Source organism: Hipposideros armiger, unplaced genomic scaffold (assembly GCF_001890085.2).
Source record: "Hipposideros armiger isolate ML-2016 unplaced genomic scaffold, ASM189008v1 scaffold_1313, whole genome shotgun sequence".
In the NCBI taxonomy this organism is placed as follows: domain Eukaryota; kingdom Metazoa; phylum Chordata; class Mammalia; order Chiroptera; family Hipposideridae; genus Hipposideros; species Hipposideros armiger.
In genome coordinates this window covers 42,721-59,082 of record NW_017732663.1, presented here as the reverse complement: position 1 = coordinate 59,082, position 16,362 = coordinate 42,721, and the positions used below count along the sequence as shown (strand labels likewise).

At 39.8% G+C, this 16,362-nt stretch overlaps 1 pseudogene; it reads right to left on the bottom strand.

The window, feature by feature from the left end:
• Positions 1 to 10,489: 10,489 nt before the first annotated feature.
• LOC109377179 (poly(rC)-binding protein 2 pseudogene) lies at positions 10,490 to 11,630 on the bottom strand (annotated as a pseudogene).
• Between the last annotated feature and the right edge of the window lie 4,732 nt (positions 11,631 to 16,362).

Below are 16,362 nucleotides of genomic sequence, written 5' to 3'. Positions count from 1 at the left end.
ATGGCTGAGCAATATTCCATTTACTTCACCCGAGCTGAGCTGCCGCTGAGCTGGTGAGAGCACGTGCTCTTGACAACAAGGTTGCCGGTTCGACTCCCACATGGGATGGTGGGCTGTGCCCCCTCACAATTAAGAATGAACACGGCACCTTGAACTGAGCAGCCATGAGCTGCTGACAGGCGGCCACATGGATCAGTGTGCAACAAGGTTGCCAGTTCAACTCCTCCATGGGATGGTAGACTATACCCCCACCACCACCTCCCCACCCCAACTCCCCACAACTAGATTGAAAGTGGCAACTGGACTTGGAGCTGAGCTTGTGCCCTCCACAACTAAGAATGAAGGACAACAACTTGACTTGGAGCTGATGGGTCCTGGAAAAATACAATGTTCCCCTTCCCCAATTCCCCAAAACTGTTCCGTTTCCCAATTCCCCAATACAATCTTAAAAAAAAAAAAAAGATTTTGTTGTGTGTTTCCCTATGGACTATATAAACCCACTTCCTCAACTATTCTTGGGATCAATGTTCCCATCTTACCAATTTCCTCACGGATTAATAATTTAAATAAAACCTTTAACAAGAATTCATGCCTTTTGTAAGAGTCTTACATTTTTAACTTTTTTGGAAATTACACTTTGAGGACTCTGTATTTCAAGCTCTTTGTATCATATCATACTACCAGAGCCACTCTTTGCTTCTCAGTCTGTTGATTGAGAGCACACACTGAGCTCTGTTTGTGCATTTTAGGCACATCTGTTAATTTTACTCTTCTTATCCATAAAATCTTTTAAAATTGTTTTTGCTGATTTTTCAAAATAGATAATACATCCATTTGGTTCAAATTCAAAATTTCAAGAGGATATATAGTGAAGATTTTAACTCTAACCACTATCCCAGACACCCAGTTTTCCTCCTCAAAGACAACTTGTATATCCTCCAGTGTTTTTTTCTACATATACTATCAAATAAGTTTTATATATTTTAAACTAAGTAGTAGAATATTCTACACACTGTCTTGCAATTTGCTCTTTTCATTTAACAATATGTCCTGGAGATTATTCTATTTTAGAGCATAAAGACCTCCCTTGTTGTTTATCACTATATACTATTTCACTGGATAAACCTACCCGAATTTATTTAACCATTCTCTTATTAGTAGATATTTAGGTTGTTTCCAATCATTTGATATAACAAGCAATGATGCATTGAAAAACTATGTACATATATCATTTTGTACATCTATGTAAAATAAATTCCCAGAAATGAAATTGGTTGATCAAAGAACATATGTATTTATAGTTTTTTCAGTTTTGAAAAATTACTCTCCATAAAGGTTATATTAATTTACACTCCTTCCAGTAATATATGAGAGCCCTTGCTAACATTATAGCTGTGTGATGTGAAATTTTTGAACTTTTATAAGGGAGGTAGTATCTCATTGTAGTTTTTACTTATATTTATTTTACTAATATGAAGCATGTTTTCATATATTTGAGAATAATGTATGGGGTTTTTTTTTGGAGGGGAACTGTCTGTTCATATCCTCTGCCAATTTTTGTATTGGTTTATTAATCTAAGATCTGTTACAAATCTTGTTTTTTCCCAGATTTTTTTAACTTTGTTTATGATCATTTTTACTATGTGGACTTTTTATTTGATGTTGTTAAATTAATCAATATTTTCTATGGCTTCTAGTATTGTGTCATACTTAAAAAGGTCTTCCCCAATTGGGATTATAAAAGAATGCTCTGAGGTTTCTTCTGGTAAGTTTATGATCCCATGTTTCACATATAAATCTTTGATTCATTTGGAGTTTATTCTGGTGTTAGATATAAAGTATGATTCCAACTTAATCTTTTTCCCAAATGGTTACCATATTGTCTTAATCCATCTAATGAATGATACACTTTTCTCCACTCATCAAAGATCCCAGCTTGATTATACACTAATATGTATTGGTGGTTTTTTGTTGTTTTTTTTCTCATCTAGTCCATGATCTGTCTACTCATTGCATGAGTACTCATGATTTATGTTAACATAACTTTAGAACATGTTTAATATCTGGTAAGGCTAGTACTCTCCTCATTATATTTCCTTTAAACCTTTCCAGGATATTCCTGCATGCTTATGTTACCATTTCAATTTTAGAATCAGTTTGACTATTTTTTAAAAATCTTGGTATTCCATTGAGAGCACATTAAAGTTACAGATATGTTAGGGAAAATTGACTTCTTAAAAATGCTCTGTCTGGCTACCGAAGAGCATGGTAAGTTTTTTATTTAGTCAAGCTTTCCATTCAGTTTACTTTCAACATTTTAATATTTTATTCATCTTGCATAAAATTCTTAGGTTTATTCCCAGGTATTTTGGGGTTTTTCTAATTATTATAAATTGGTCCTTTCTTTCATTATATCTTATGTCTGTTATTTGTATATATGAAAATTACTGATTTCTGTATGTAATTGTGTATGAACCAGCTTTCTGAATTTCCTTAACTCTAACACCTCACACCAAGCATCTAAGATAACTAATTGGTGACTAAGTGATGGTTTATGTGCCTTCTTGGGAGTTGGGGCTTCTTAGAGTTTAATGACAGTTTATGCTAGGGGAAAATAGGGAGGGCTGATTTCACTTATCTTTCCAAAATAAAGAATAGATCGTTAATAATTTCTTGGCACATTGTTCTTTCTCAGTTCTCTCTCTCTCTCTCCCTTGAAATATTGAACTTCCTATGTGCCCCTGCCACCATTCTGCAAGCACTCACACATGCATACATTTAATCATGTTTCAGTCATTCAGTCAATCTCTAGGAAAAATACCCCTGTGGTGAATAACACATTTTACTAGAAACTATGGGTTCCCCTTGACGCATTTTGTTTTGTGTGTTTTAATTACAATTTAAGTGATTTCTCTACACTGAGCACCTGTAGGAAGACACCCCAGGAATTATCATCATCTACTTAGGCTTTGTTTCAATTCTTGTCTTTATTTTTGTCCGTTTGTTTTCAGTTCTATTGAAATATTATTGACATATAACACATGAACATTTAAGGTGTACAACGTGATGATTAAATACATGTACATATTGCAAACTGATTACCACAATTAGGTTAGTTAACACCTCCATCCCCTCACATAATCATATGATTTTTGTGTGTGTGTGATAAGATGTACTCTCTTAACAACTTTTAAGTGTATAATACGGTATTACTAATTATAATCACCATGCTGTGCATGTGATCCTCGTATTTATCTTACAGCTGGGAGTTCGTACCCTTTGACCAACATCTCATTTTCCTCATGCCCCATCTCCCGGCAACCACCATTCTACTCCCCATTTCTTTGGGTTTAGCTTCTTTGAAAGTCATCTTTTAGTGTCAGGTTTAAGGCTTCTGAATGGCCTGCAGAAAGCTGCCTGGGTAAGAAAGTTTGAAAGTGATGACTTTCCCTTTGTCTTAAAACCTGAAATAATTCTCTATGGTGGGACCAGGCAAGGAAGGTGATGCTCATTCAGTCGGGAGTCCAGCCTGAATTTAATCACAAGTGGGGAGGGAAGACACACAATGTTACTGATGCTCCAAGAATGTTTCACACAGGGATCATTTTAGGGGGAAAGGAGGAGATAATGCAATTCTGTCTGAAATGAGACAGGGTTATTTTTTTTAAAAACAATATTTGTAATTACTCTTTCAATGTTCCAGAAAAAGTTTTTTAGGCCAGTTTTAGGATCTCAATTTAGCATCCTTGACATTTGGTTAGGATTCTAAGGGGTTAAAAGAAATCCTAGCATTTGACCTAAATACTCATAGAATGCCCTCTCTTTGGCAATATTTAACACCTCAACATGAAAATACATGAACTCATTGGGATTGCTAGAAAAGGGCACAGCAGTTTTTCACAGTTCTTTTGCCAGCAAGAGAACACTTTAATTTGAGCCTCTGACTTTTTCATGTCCTGGAGGTGGGGTTGCTTGTTAGGGCCTCTGGGACATCCATTCTGCCTGCTTCTTTGGTATTAGCATGAAAAAACATAAGAGTGGTTTGACTTCCTTTTTTTTCCCCCAATGTTGCTTGAGAATCTGGGGTTCATATTGCAGCATCAGGGAACAAAGTTAGATACAGAGTCTCTACTCTTTGTTAAAAGTCTAGCTAAGAAAAAAACAGTCTAAGTTTCAAAGTTCTAGTAAAACTCCCTTTCTTTCTTATTTTTATTTTTATTTTTCAACTATAGTTGATTATATTATATTATATTATATTATATTATATTAGTTTCAGGTGTACAACATAGTGTTGAGACATCTATAGACCTTACAAAGTGATCCCCCGCTAAGTCTAGTTATGATCTGATTTTCTTCAGCTTGAATCTTGTTAGCTCCCAGAAATGGAATTTTTAGTTCTTCTTTATGGTTTTTTGAACCACAATACTGTGTCAGACAAGGTCACAGCGAGGCTGGGATCTTTTTTCCTCAGCTTGCTGCAAAAAAGAAAAAAAAACATGCCAACTACCCTGGCCTGGTTCATTTCCACCTAGCAGCATAAACATGATCAAGTCATCTAACCAAAGATTTCTGACCTCTTTTTTTCTGGGTTTATTTGCCTCAGCACTCTGAGATTTCCAAGTCATGCCTTTGCATGTACCATTTCTTGACCAAAACATTAGCATATGAAGGAAGAAAGCCAGTTGGAGCTATCAGTGCAGCAGAGTGGCGCTGGCCTTGAGCACATGCACCCTGCTCTCACTGCTCTTCTGAAACACCTTCAGCATGGGCCTCTGCTTTCCTGCCTGCTCCTCCGGGTCGTGGCTGGTTTGACCCATCTCCTCCTTGCCTGCCTGCCCCCCTATCCTCCATCCTCAATGCCCAGCTCTGTTCTCCAGCCAATCCCAGTCTGACTGGACCTATGGACCTGCATTTTTCAAAATAGACTCACAACAGCTCTTCAGGGCACCCTGAGGACATGTAGTAAGAGCCCACAAAGTGCTGGGTGCCTGAGAGACAAAGATAAGATATGCACCCCGGCCCTGAGGAATGCTCAGAGACTCTGCCCTCAGCTCAGCCTTTATTTGAAGGAGAAAACTCAATATGGGGCTCCCATCTCTGAAGGAACCTTAGCCAAAATTTAAAGAAAGCTCAGAGGAGAGGAGAGAAATATGATTGATAGCTTATGAAGTGGCCTTTATGTAGAAGTACAGAAGAACTGGACATACTGGTAGGAAAGTTGACATTTTCCTTCCCCTGCCTTCTCTGGCCATAGAGTCCTTTTAGTTCATTTCCTGATTCTCATTATAATTATACACAGGTGGTCTTAAAGCATACTTGGGCATTGCGTTGTGCTTTAAGAGCCTGGTCTTAGAACAAGGGAGACTTGCGTTCTAATTTAAGCCATCAATTTATTGTGGATTTGGGGGAGATGTCTCAACTTGGCTATGGGATTAGTTTCTTTGGGAAATTGCCCTCCTTATCTCATCAGGATATACATATATGTAAATATACAATACAATAAAATATATAAAACTTTAAAATTTTCATAATATCTACTTAATTACTATTTATTGAGCACTTTTACATATCAGGCATGGTGTTAAGTCTCTTACATATATTATCCTTCAGATCTTCACAATATTCTTGGACGACAGGGGGTAGTAACTTCTCCCTCCACCAGCATATTACAGATGAGAAAACTGAAGTCTCGAGAGGCAAAGAAATTTACTCAAATGTTTCTTGTGATTTGTAGCCAGCACTGTGCTGTACACAACAGACCCTGGGTAATGATAATTTCAATGGCAATAATGATGCATTCCTATCTGGACACATCTTTCCAAGGCACCATTTCCTAGATATGGAATATTGTCTCCAATTGCAACAGGGGAGGTCAAGTTCCTGGATACCTTGAATCTTCTATGTGCTGCTCAAATTCCTGCACTTCATCCTTATTTTGTCATGCAGGTGGGTGATGGATTTGGTGGTAGGAGGGAGAACTTGGGGACAGTCTCCTCCCAAGGGACTATGGGAGCTCCTAATGTGTTAATTAATGGAATCTTTGCATTTACGAGGTTACATAAGTGCAAAAGGCATTTATAAATATTATTATGATGTAGATGACATTCCCAGAACTGAAAATCTACTGGAAGGAAAAAGTATCTGTCAGGAGGTGACTAGTGTTAGAATATGCACAACAGCCAGTGCCATGGGGTCAAAGATTCCATGAGGCCTTCATTGGTTGATACAGAGATGGCACCCATGAGCAATGCAAATTAGGGGAATTCTTCAGTGGCTTGATGTCTGGAGCCCTGTTTGCATTGCTTCATCATCCAGCATTCACAAACATTTCCATCTTTGCGTCTACCCTTCCTCTTTCCCCACTCCGTGCCTCAGCAAATGAACTTTGTTCTGTTCCAAGTACATGCCCCAGGCTTTCCCACTTTTCTGCTTTGCTCAAATTCTTTGCTCCATCTGGAATGCCCTTCTGTTTCATTCTTTGCCAAATTTCTAAATATTACTGATCCTTAAGGCCTTGTGCAAAGTCCTTTTTCTCTGTGAAGCCTGCTCTAATATGTTCAGCTGGTAGTGGTCATAGCAATTCTACATTTCTTTGGTGAAACATTCTTGCGTCTCCTTGTAGACATACACTTTCTGAAGGCTAAGTTCCTATCGGATTTACCTTTGCATTCTCAGTCTGTAACATGTGACTTAATATGTAATAACCATTTATTCATTTACTAAATGAATGAACGTACAATTCTTGAGAGAGTGCTGAATTTTGTGTAGTGCTGCAATAGGTCGAAAAATATGTCAGAAGAATTATATTTGTTCCTTTTTAAGCACCTACTAGGTTCAAATTCCTCTGCCAAGAATCCCTTCTGTCTTAGAATTTATAGTGTCTAACAAACAAATATGAATAATGAAAAAAGAGCTTACTGTCTGCAGAAGAAATACATGAAGCCAAAATAAAAAAATAAGCACATTTTATGTGTTGGATAAAGGAGGGAGGCATATTTGTAACAGAGGTTGCAATTAGGAAAAAGAGTTCCAAGGTCTAATGAAGAAGAAGGAAGATGGAATGACTAAAATAAAGATGGTTTTGAATATTGGTTGAGAACCTACAAGTTGGCACCAGACAGAACATACACTTTCTCTCTAAGACCCTTTAAGGTAGCCAGATGTGTTTTGTAGACCATCCACTCAGCCTACAAATATCTATTAAGAAAGTACCTTGAGCTAGAGGTTAGTTTACAAAGATCAAAATGGAATACTTCCTGTCCTTGAGGAACTCACAGTACAAAAAATAATTGCTGTGATGAGGATTCTACAGAAGTTTATTTGAAATGCTCTGGGAGGAGACAGGAAGAACTTTTAATGCCTTCTTCTTGGTGGGCAAGGAGGTTTCACCCAGGACACGGCCGTTCAACAAGGTCTGAGGAAGCAGCATGATGTAAGGGTTCAGGATACAAACTCTAGAGTTAGACAGCCAACGCAGGAATCAGACTGCTTCTACTGAGACCTGATTCCACCATCGATGACTTGCGTAATTTTGACACGTGCCTAAGCCTCGGTTTCCCCCTCTGTGAAATGAGCTCATTGTATGACCTGCACCATAGTGACTGTGAAGATTAAATGAGAAAACCCCAGCCCCAGAATGACTCTTCATTCAAGAATCAAGTGAAAGTGCTTCCCAGTTCATTTAGAAGCTGATTTTGGTTTGTTTTTTAACCTTGAAGTCTCAGAAGTCAGCATCCAATGGAAGGTGGGCTGGCTAAGCAGATAACTGTTCCCCAAATATCAAAGTTGAGGAAAGTGATTTTGCAGGTGGCTGATCACAGATTCCCAAATTGGCACTTAGCTAAAATGATAGCTTATAGGTAGGTATATAAAGTAGTCCATGTCTTGAATAAACAGACTCATTTTCTAACATGTTATTGGATGAAGGGGGAGAGAGAATGAGGGTCTTTATCCAGCTATGGGACTCTGTGAATTTAACAGGTAAGTCTGTGTGGGAAGGATAAAAGTCTCCTGAGAGAATTTCCACCCTGTGGCATTGATTATTGAAGAGTGGATGATTTTTTTGCTTGTACTTTTCCCTTTATAGAGCATCCTACTGCAATGAAAGTGTCAGAGTGTTTATTGCAGCACTGACTCTGGATTAAGTGAGCTGTGGACTATTAAAACTAGGGAGAATGCATACACGGCTCTAAGTTCTGCCTTCAGCAAAAATTGCTTTGACATGGACTTTATGATAGCAATTATGCAAAATTATGCCCATATAAATAGGATTGAAAGCAGAGATTAGAGATTATTATTTTTTTTAAAAGATTTTATTGGGGAATTGGGGGAGGGAATGGTGTTGGGGAATCAGAGAAGGGGAACAGACAAGTTGCTGTCCTTTCGTTCTTCAGTATAGTTGTGGAGGACGTCACTTCACTGGCCCATGTTGGTATTGTGATCATTGCACTCTTCCCAGCTGAGGCAGATCAGTCACCAGCCATTGGTCGGCCGCTCACAGCGGCTCACAGTAACTCTCACCAGCTGCTGGCCACTCATGCTGGCTGCGGGCCACTCATGGTAGCTTACGGCAGCCCACTGCAGCACCACTGCAGCCTATACCGACGCTGATGTCAACTTACGGCAGCTCAGCTCCAGGTCGAGCTATTGTTCACCATCTTAGCTGTAGAGAGCACAGCGTCACTTGTCCATGTGGGATCCGAACCGGCAGCCCTGGTGCTCAGAACTCTCACTCTCAAGCCAACTCTTAACCCACAAGCCACTCAGCCGGCCCAGAGATTATTAAAGCTGTTTCTTGAGGTGTGAAACTTGTCTTTCCATTTAGTGGTAATCTCCTATCACAAATGGATTTTTTGTATTTCATTGCTATGATGAAAGGAGAAAAACCAAAAAGGAAAATAAGAGGAGAGAGAAATAACTAGAAAAGAATGAGAAAATAAGGAGGTAGAAGAGATGGCAGGAAGGGGAGAGAGATACTGGGAGGGGTCATGGATAGAGAAAGGAGGTAAAGACAGTAATGGGAAAAAAATGTTTGGAAAGTGGGGTGGGGCCTAACGTAGCTGTGATATCTGAACAATGTTAAACAGGGTTAAAAAATCAGTTACCCATTCCCAAGTTTTCCTCATTCATTTTGGGAAACAGTTCTGGGAACATATTTGGGAGACCTTTATTTAGTTCAGGCAGTCTTTATAATTAACCCAGGCATATACAATTGGTACCAAACAATCTAGCCTGAGAGTTTTCTCTAATTTTCTTGCAGTGAGTAAATCTCATCTCCCCAGGTAGATTGCAGTGTCCTGCAGGCAAAGTCCAGCACCCAACATTTCACTTCTATTCTCATAACTCTTTCCACCACTCTACAAACACTCAGAAAATGGGCTAAACAGTGGAGGCTCTACCTCAGGTGAAGACACCTGTGTGGACGCCGTCAGGGGCTCTGCCCTCTGTAACCCACTGGCCATCCCACTCAGGGTACGCTCTGCCCTCTGGCACCCATCATCCCTGGCAGAGAAAGAATTCTCCTCCGACTCTTGCCTTGGCTTGACATGCCCATTTCCTGTCAAACTGTGGGCCTTATCTTCCAGAAGTTGAAAAACATTTTCTCTCAGAAGTCCTCCCAGATGACAATTTCTATCAATAAAAATTCTAGAAGCTGTAATTATCTTACTTTTGATCACACCTGCACGTTCCTATTGAATTTTTGTGTGTGTATGTGTTCCAAAGTAACTATATTTATGAACACTGAGATTTGAGTTTCAGATAAATTTCACATGTCATTAAATATGCTTCACTAGATTTTTTTTCAACTATTTAGAACATAAGAAACTATTCTTAACTCCATTCTCAACAAAAATAGGTTGTGGGTAGGATTTGTCCTGTAGCCTTAGTTTGCTGAGCCCTGTATTAAATTATCAGTCATGTTACTATTTCCTTCAAATAAATGATATAATTTATTTTATTTTATTTATTTATTTATTTTGGAATAAAGGCTTATATTCAAAAGCCAAGCAAAGTCTTTGTCCTTTGAGGGATAAAAGGTGCAAAAACAACAGCAAGACAACAGGAATAAAACCCACCTGAATCACTGTGGTGTCCAGTTTCTATTCACAAAGAAAAAGCTCCAGTCCATCTTTTTAATTTTTTTGAAAAATTCCTGACATTACAGAACTAAACTGAAATGTATTAATATTTTACTCTTACATTTCCATGACAAACAGAAAAAAAAATTCATGAGCAAAAAAAAAAACAACAAAAATAAACCAGGGAGAGGCTTATAAAACTAAATATGGATCTCAGCATTAACAGCTGAACAAAGAAAGGAATTAAAATGCTTTAATTAAAAAATCACGAGTGGATGATAAAGTGTGTGTAGAAACTGAAAATTTACAAACTATTTAAAACCTGGAATCGTTGACTGTTCAGAAACTACACAGATGGATCATGGGTATGGTGAACAGCAGAAAAGGATTATGGATGAATCTGTATTGTTCTAGCTGCTCCCCATGCCCTCTGTCTCTGAAGAAAGCCTGACATTGATTAAATATTGAGCCAGGCTAATGCTGGCAGCAGATCCAGTGATGGTAACCTGCCTATCAGTAGATCCTTCCTCTGGGTTCACAATTTTTATCTGCGCCCCAGACACTTGACGGCTCTCATTGATTTCGGTGCCCTGACACCCGATTATGCAGCCAATCAAATCATTTGGAATGATGAGTTCATGAGAAATAGTCTGAGCAGATGCATCCAAACCTGCACTGAATCCGGTGTTGCCATGTGTCATGGGAAAATGAGACTGCTGCATTGCCAACTGGTGCAACTTGGTCAAATCTGGCTGTGGAATGGCATACTGTCCTTGAATGGCACAGGCCTCTAGAGGTGGTCCCTCCAGGTCAGGGTTGAGGCACATGGACACATGGACGGGGTGGTGTGGGGAAAGCTCGCACTGTTGCTGCCTGTGCTGCACCTGTCCTGACCACCTGCAAAGATGATCGGAGAACTGGACGGCTTGGGCCGGTACAGGATGGTCGCGCCCTTCAGGGGGGACTCCAACATGACCACACAGATCTGTTTCACACGCTCAATGATGGATTGCGGAATGCTAGCAATAGTGATGGCCCGTTCAGTTGATTTGGGGAGCATATCCCCTGCCACCTAGACCTGAGCCCCTGTACTCTCTCTTTTATATCCTTCATCTTGCAACCACCTTTCCCAATGAGAGAGCTACGCTGACTAGCAGGGACCACCAGCCTTAGGGTGACTGGAGGTCTACTGGCAGCTGTGCTGTTGGTCATAGAGCTGCTGATGTCCTCTTCCAGTTTGTCAATGATCACAGCAAAGACTTTGAAGATGGCATTAGTGGGTCCAGCCAAAGTGATAATTCTCTCAGGACAATTCCCTTCTGAGATGTTGATACAAGCACCACTCTCTCCGCGCATCTTCTTAACTGATTCTCGTTTCTTTCCGATGATACTGCCAACTTCCTTTCCATGCATAAGTAGCCGGATGGTGAGAGTGACGTTTGATCCACCTTCAATCACACCGGTGACCATGTCGAGCAGTGTTCTGGGGAGCTGGACCTTGAGTGGTCAAATCTTTGGTCACTGGTGGGGGTGAAAGCCAAAAACTGCAGGCGCGAGGTGACGGAGGGGAAAAGGGGAGTGGGCAGGAGGAGGAGGATGGCCCCGCGGGGGTGCGGGGTAGGAAGGGGGGAGGAGGAAGAGGAGGAGGAGGAGGAGGAGAAAGGGGAAAAGAGACCCCGGGAAGGGTGGAGGGCGGCTGAAGGCGGGAGAGGGTGCAGGCTGGGGCTGCTCAGCTACTGGCTTCGCTGGTCTCTATAATTTATTTTATATTGCTTCAGATCTACTGGAAGAACTCAGCATTGATTTTTATTTTTTTGAGTTAATATTGTTTAAATAGCTAGTTTAAAATCTTAAGTAACTTGAAAGCTGAGGGTGGAAAAGATTGAAATGAGTCTGTCTACATAAGTAGCAAGGCATTATTTCATTTCTCCTAATGATACATAAGTGGTTTTATGCCTACTGAATTTTTATTTGGCACCCTCTTGTCAGCCTGCATGCTCCTGGAGGGCTCACTCGGTTGTATCTTCCGTGCTTTTTTTTTTTTAATTTTTTTGAATAATTTTTTTTTCAATTACAGTTGACATACAATATTACATTAGTTTCAGGTATACAACATAGTGATTAGACATTTATATAACTTACGAAGTGATCACCCTGATAAATCTAGTAACCATCTGACACCATATAATTATTACAATATTCTTGAATATATTTCTTATGCTATACTTTACATCCCCATGCCCATTTTGTAATTGCCTATTTGTACTTTTTAATCCCTTTCCCTTTTTCAACCAGCCCCCTGTTACTGGGAAATGACGTTGTACCTCAGTTCTTTTCTTCTTGAAGGAAAGACTTCCATCAAGAAACAGTTTGTGCAACATGAACAGCAGAGCTTTGTTAGTGAGAGAGAGCACACTCCGAGACATGGAGAGGGCAGACCCAGAGAGGGAAGCAGCCTGGCCTTACATTTCATGAAAGCTTTTATTTCTATAGGTAGACTTGCCTCCCCGCTCCCTTCTCTGTCTTTCTCCCCCTGAGGTGCCTAGTCTTCCCTCCTCTGGCATTCAGCGATGCATTTCTTTGATTTAGGGGCATGTGTAAACCTGGAATCCTATTGGGCTAGTAAGGTATTGATGGTCCTCACAAACAGGATGTGTTCCTTACTTCTTGGACATTTAACAACATATCTCTTTGATTTAGGGGTATATGTAGACCTGGAATCCTGCTGAGCAGCTGCAAGGGGTCTTGACCCAAGTAGGAGCTGCAGCCAGGGGCTTTCTAACCGGAGCTAAGTTTCTCCTTCTGCTCATTTCTATCTATCTAGCTAAGTTTCTCCTTCTGCTCATTTCTATCTATCTACCGACTTTATCACCCCCATCCACAAAAACCCCTCCAATCTGGCAACTTAACCTCTCCTTTTCTGGGATGGGTATATTTACAAAGCTACATGATCGAAACTCCCTCCACTTTTTCCGCTCCATCTATAAAATTCCCACCTTACTCTCACCTGGTCCTCTTTCCCCCACCTCAGGAGGGAGCAGGTTCCTTTTCTGGTCTAAGCTTATGCCCCCACCACTGGTCTGGGCAGCCCCCTCCCAGGTTTCTGCCTCTCTTCTACCTTCTGTGCTCCTCTTCCACTGGGTCCTTCCCTCAGCATAAAATTACACTTATGATTCTCTTATTTAAAAGAATTTCACCCTTTCTCAACTCCAGCTTCACCACTTCCTCCCCTTCTCTTCACACTCAAGTGATTTAGAAGAAATCATACTTGAAGTCCACCCAACCCTAAGGGGTTTACTTCTCTGCTTTTGTAACTAGGGATCTGATTTATCTTTGTTTTTCTTATTTATTTCAAAGTAAAAATTGTCTTCTTGATTTTTCTTCTGCTCATAAAATCAGTATATTCTCATTTAAAATTTCAGACAATATACAAAGAAAAGTCAAAGAAAAAATAACAATAACCAATAACCCCGGAATGCAGAATGCTATAGGCATTGCTGGGAATTTCACCAATAACGATTCTACTACATCTTCCTTCCTGGCAAAGTTTAGGTGTCTACCTCACTCTACGTGTAATGCAGTGACATATTTAGACTTGTGTAGGCCAGGATTCTCAAACTTTTTGATCTCAGGACACCTTTACACTTTTCTTTTTTTATTAGTTTCAGGTGTACAAAGCAACATTAAGAGACATTTACACCCTTCACAAAGTGATAATCCCCCTTCCCCAAGTTACTACCCCTCTGACATCTTATATACCTGTTATAATACCGTTGACTATCTTCCTTATGCTTTATTCCATCTCCCTTGATGGAATATATATTATATGGAATATATGGAATATATGGAATATAATTACATATATATATATATATGTAATTATAGTGACCCCTTTGCACTCTTCAAGATTATTGAATACCCCAAAGAGCTTTAGTTTGTGTAGGTTACATTGATTAATATTTACCACATTATATGTTAAAACAAATTTTTAAAATATGTACAATTCATTTAAAATAACAATGATAAATTTGTTACAGGTTAACACATATAACATTTTTATGAAAAGATAGTAGATATATTTCCAAAACAAAAAATATTTGGTTACAAAAGTGGCACTGTTTTACATTTTTGCTAATGTTTTTACAGTCTGGCTTAATAGACAGTTGGACTTTCATATCTGCTTCCTCATTCAATCTGGTGCAAAATGCTGTTTTGGTTAAAAATATATAAAGAAAGTGTGGTCTCATAGATAGGTGGTTAGAAAAGGGAGGAGTATTTTAATAACCTTTTTAGATAATTGCTGATATTCTGATCACGTACTACCTCAAAACTCAAAAAGTGGTAGGTTCATATCTATGAACTTTTTGTACTTTCTGTATTCTTGGTGAGGATATGAGAATGAAAAAGGAAAAAAAAATCTTAGTTTATAATGAACCTAATTTTGACCTCGTAGACCCCTCTGATAAGAACTTGGGGTCCCATGGGGGTCCCTGGAGCACACTTTGAGAACCACTGGTCTAAACCAGTGTTCCTTTTACTAGTGATTTAGGATAAATATGTGACCCAATTCAAACAAGGAGAAATGAAGGGAATTCTTCCATCTATCTTGAAAAGTTTTCTCAAAGCAAAAAAGAGTTCCAGGGGAAGAAAGAAGTAGGCTGCTTCTGCTGGTCAGTGTCATGTTTTTGTGTTTGTCTTGGCTTTGCAAAAGCAGCTACCTGAGGATAACAGAGCAGATACCATTGATCCAGAACTAACCACACCTGAGTCACCTTGTACTTAGAGTTTTGTGAAATTAATCTTAAGGAAGGAAGGAAGAAAAGAAGGAAAAAAGGAAGGAAGCAAAGAAGGAAGGAAGGAAGGAAGGAAGGAAGGAAGGAAGGAAGGAAGGAAAGAAGAGGGAGGGAGGGACCTTTTGGTGGATATCCTGTCAGACTCTTTTCTAAATGTGTATATACATATTCATCTCCGTATTCCTAGCACTTAGCTCATTGCAATGCCTGGCACATCTCAGTGCTTAATAAATGTTCTTTGAAAGAATGAATAAATGAATGTGTGATGTTTATTGACTGACAACAATTTCCTCTAACTTTATCTTTTGTGAGGATGAAGAAAAACAGATCACTCTAAGAATGACAACTTTCCTGCATGCTATGAAACATATCTAAACAGATATCTGCAAAGAAGACTATTTCTGCTATTTCTAGACACTAAACAACCCATCTCCCCAGCATTTTGTTTCCTGAAAGAAATCAGGCATTTGCCTAACATACCCTGAAAATTTGGCACTTTATGCTTCGTGATTTATAGTTTTTTATAGTGCTCTATAGTGCTTTTTATAGTGATTTATAGTGCTTTCATGCCTGTCTCATTTAGTCCTCAAATGTCAAGCTGTGGTGTAGTGCTATTATTTCCTTTCTAAAGATAAGGAAAGGGCATCTATAAGAGGTTAAAATGAGTGGTTCAAAGTTACACAAGTAGTCAGCAGTAGAACCAGGACTAGAATTTCAAGTCTGATGCTCTTGGGCATTGAGCCCCAGGAAGCTCTGTCAAGGGTTTTGTCATCATGGGGATTTGTCTGACCACCCTGGAGTGGGAAGGGAGGAGGTGCAGGGAAAACTTGCCTTTGTCCTAAGCCCCCAGGAGGTTCCCTGCAAGTTCAGAGCCAGTGAGTGAGAGTGACCCTGTGATTTGCCTTCAGTTGATTGGCACTAAAATGGCAAACCCTTGTTCTGAATGACTTTACCTGGAGGTGATCTCTTCTGCTAGACTGACAGCGACATTAAAAATGGACGAGGCCAGGGACATTTCCCACCCGGAGCTCGATGGGAACTGGCAAGTGTCAGATTTGAAATTTCTCACTGCAGCTCACAGGCTTCTGCTGAACTGAACTTGAGGGCTCCAGCTTGGAAACAATCCAGAATTTAATGTTGACAACTAAGGGAGAAAAAATACAGAAAATGCCTGACTATGACAGAAGCAAAGGGGACTTGGGTCTTTACCTACAGTGTAGGCAAGTGGAAAACAACCCAGCCAAGGTCTAAGACCTGCCTTCTCATTTTGGCCCTCCACTATTTTGTTGTGTGACTCTAGGCAGATGGCTTACCCTCTCCAGAACTAAGCCTCCATACTTTCAAAAAGAAGGTAAGAGGGCCGGCCGAGTGGCGCGATGGTTAAGAGCTGGCTTGGGACGCCAGAGGACCCCAGTTCGGATCCCACATATGAGGGCCAGTGACACTGCCCTCTACAGCTAAGATGCTGAACAACAGCTCAACCTGGAGCT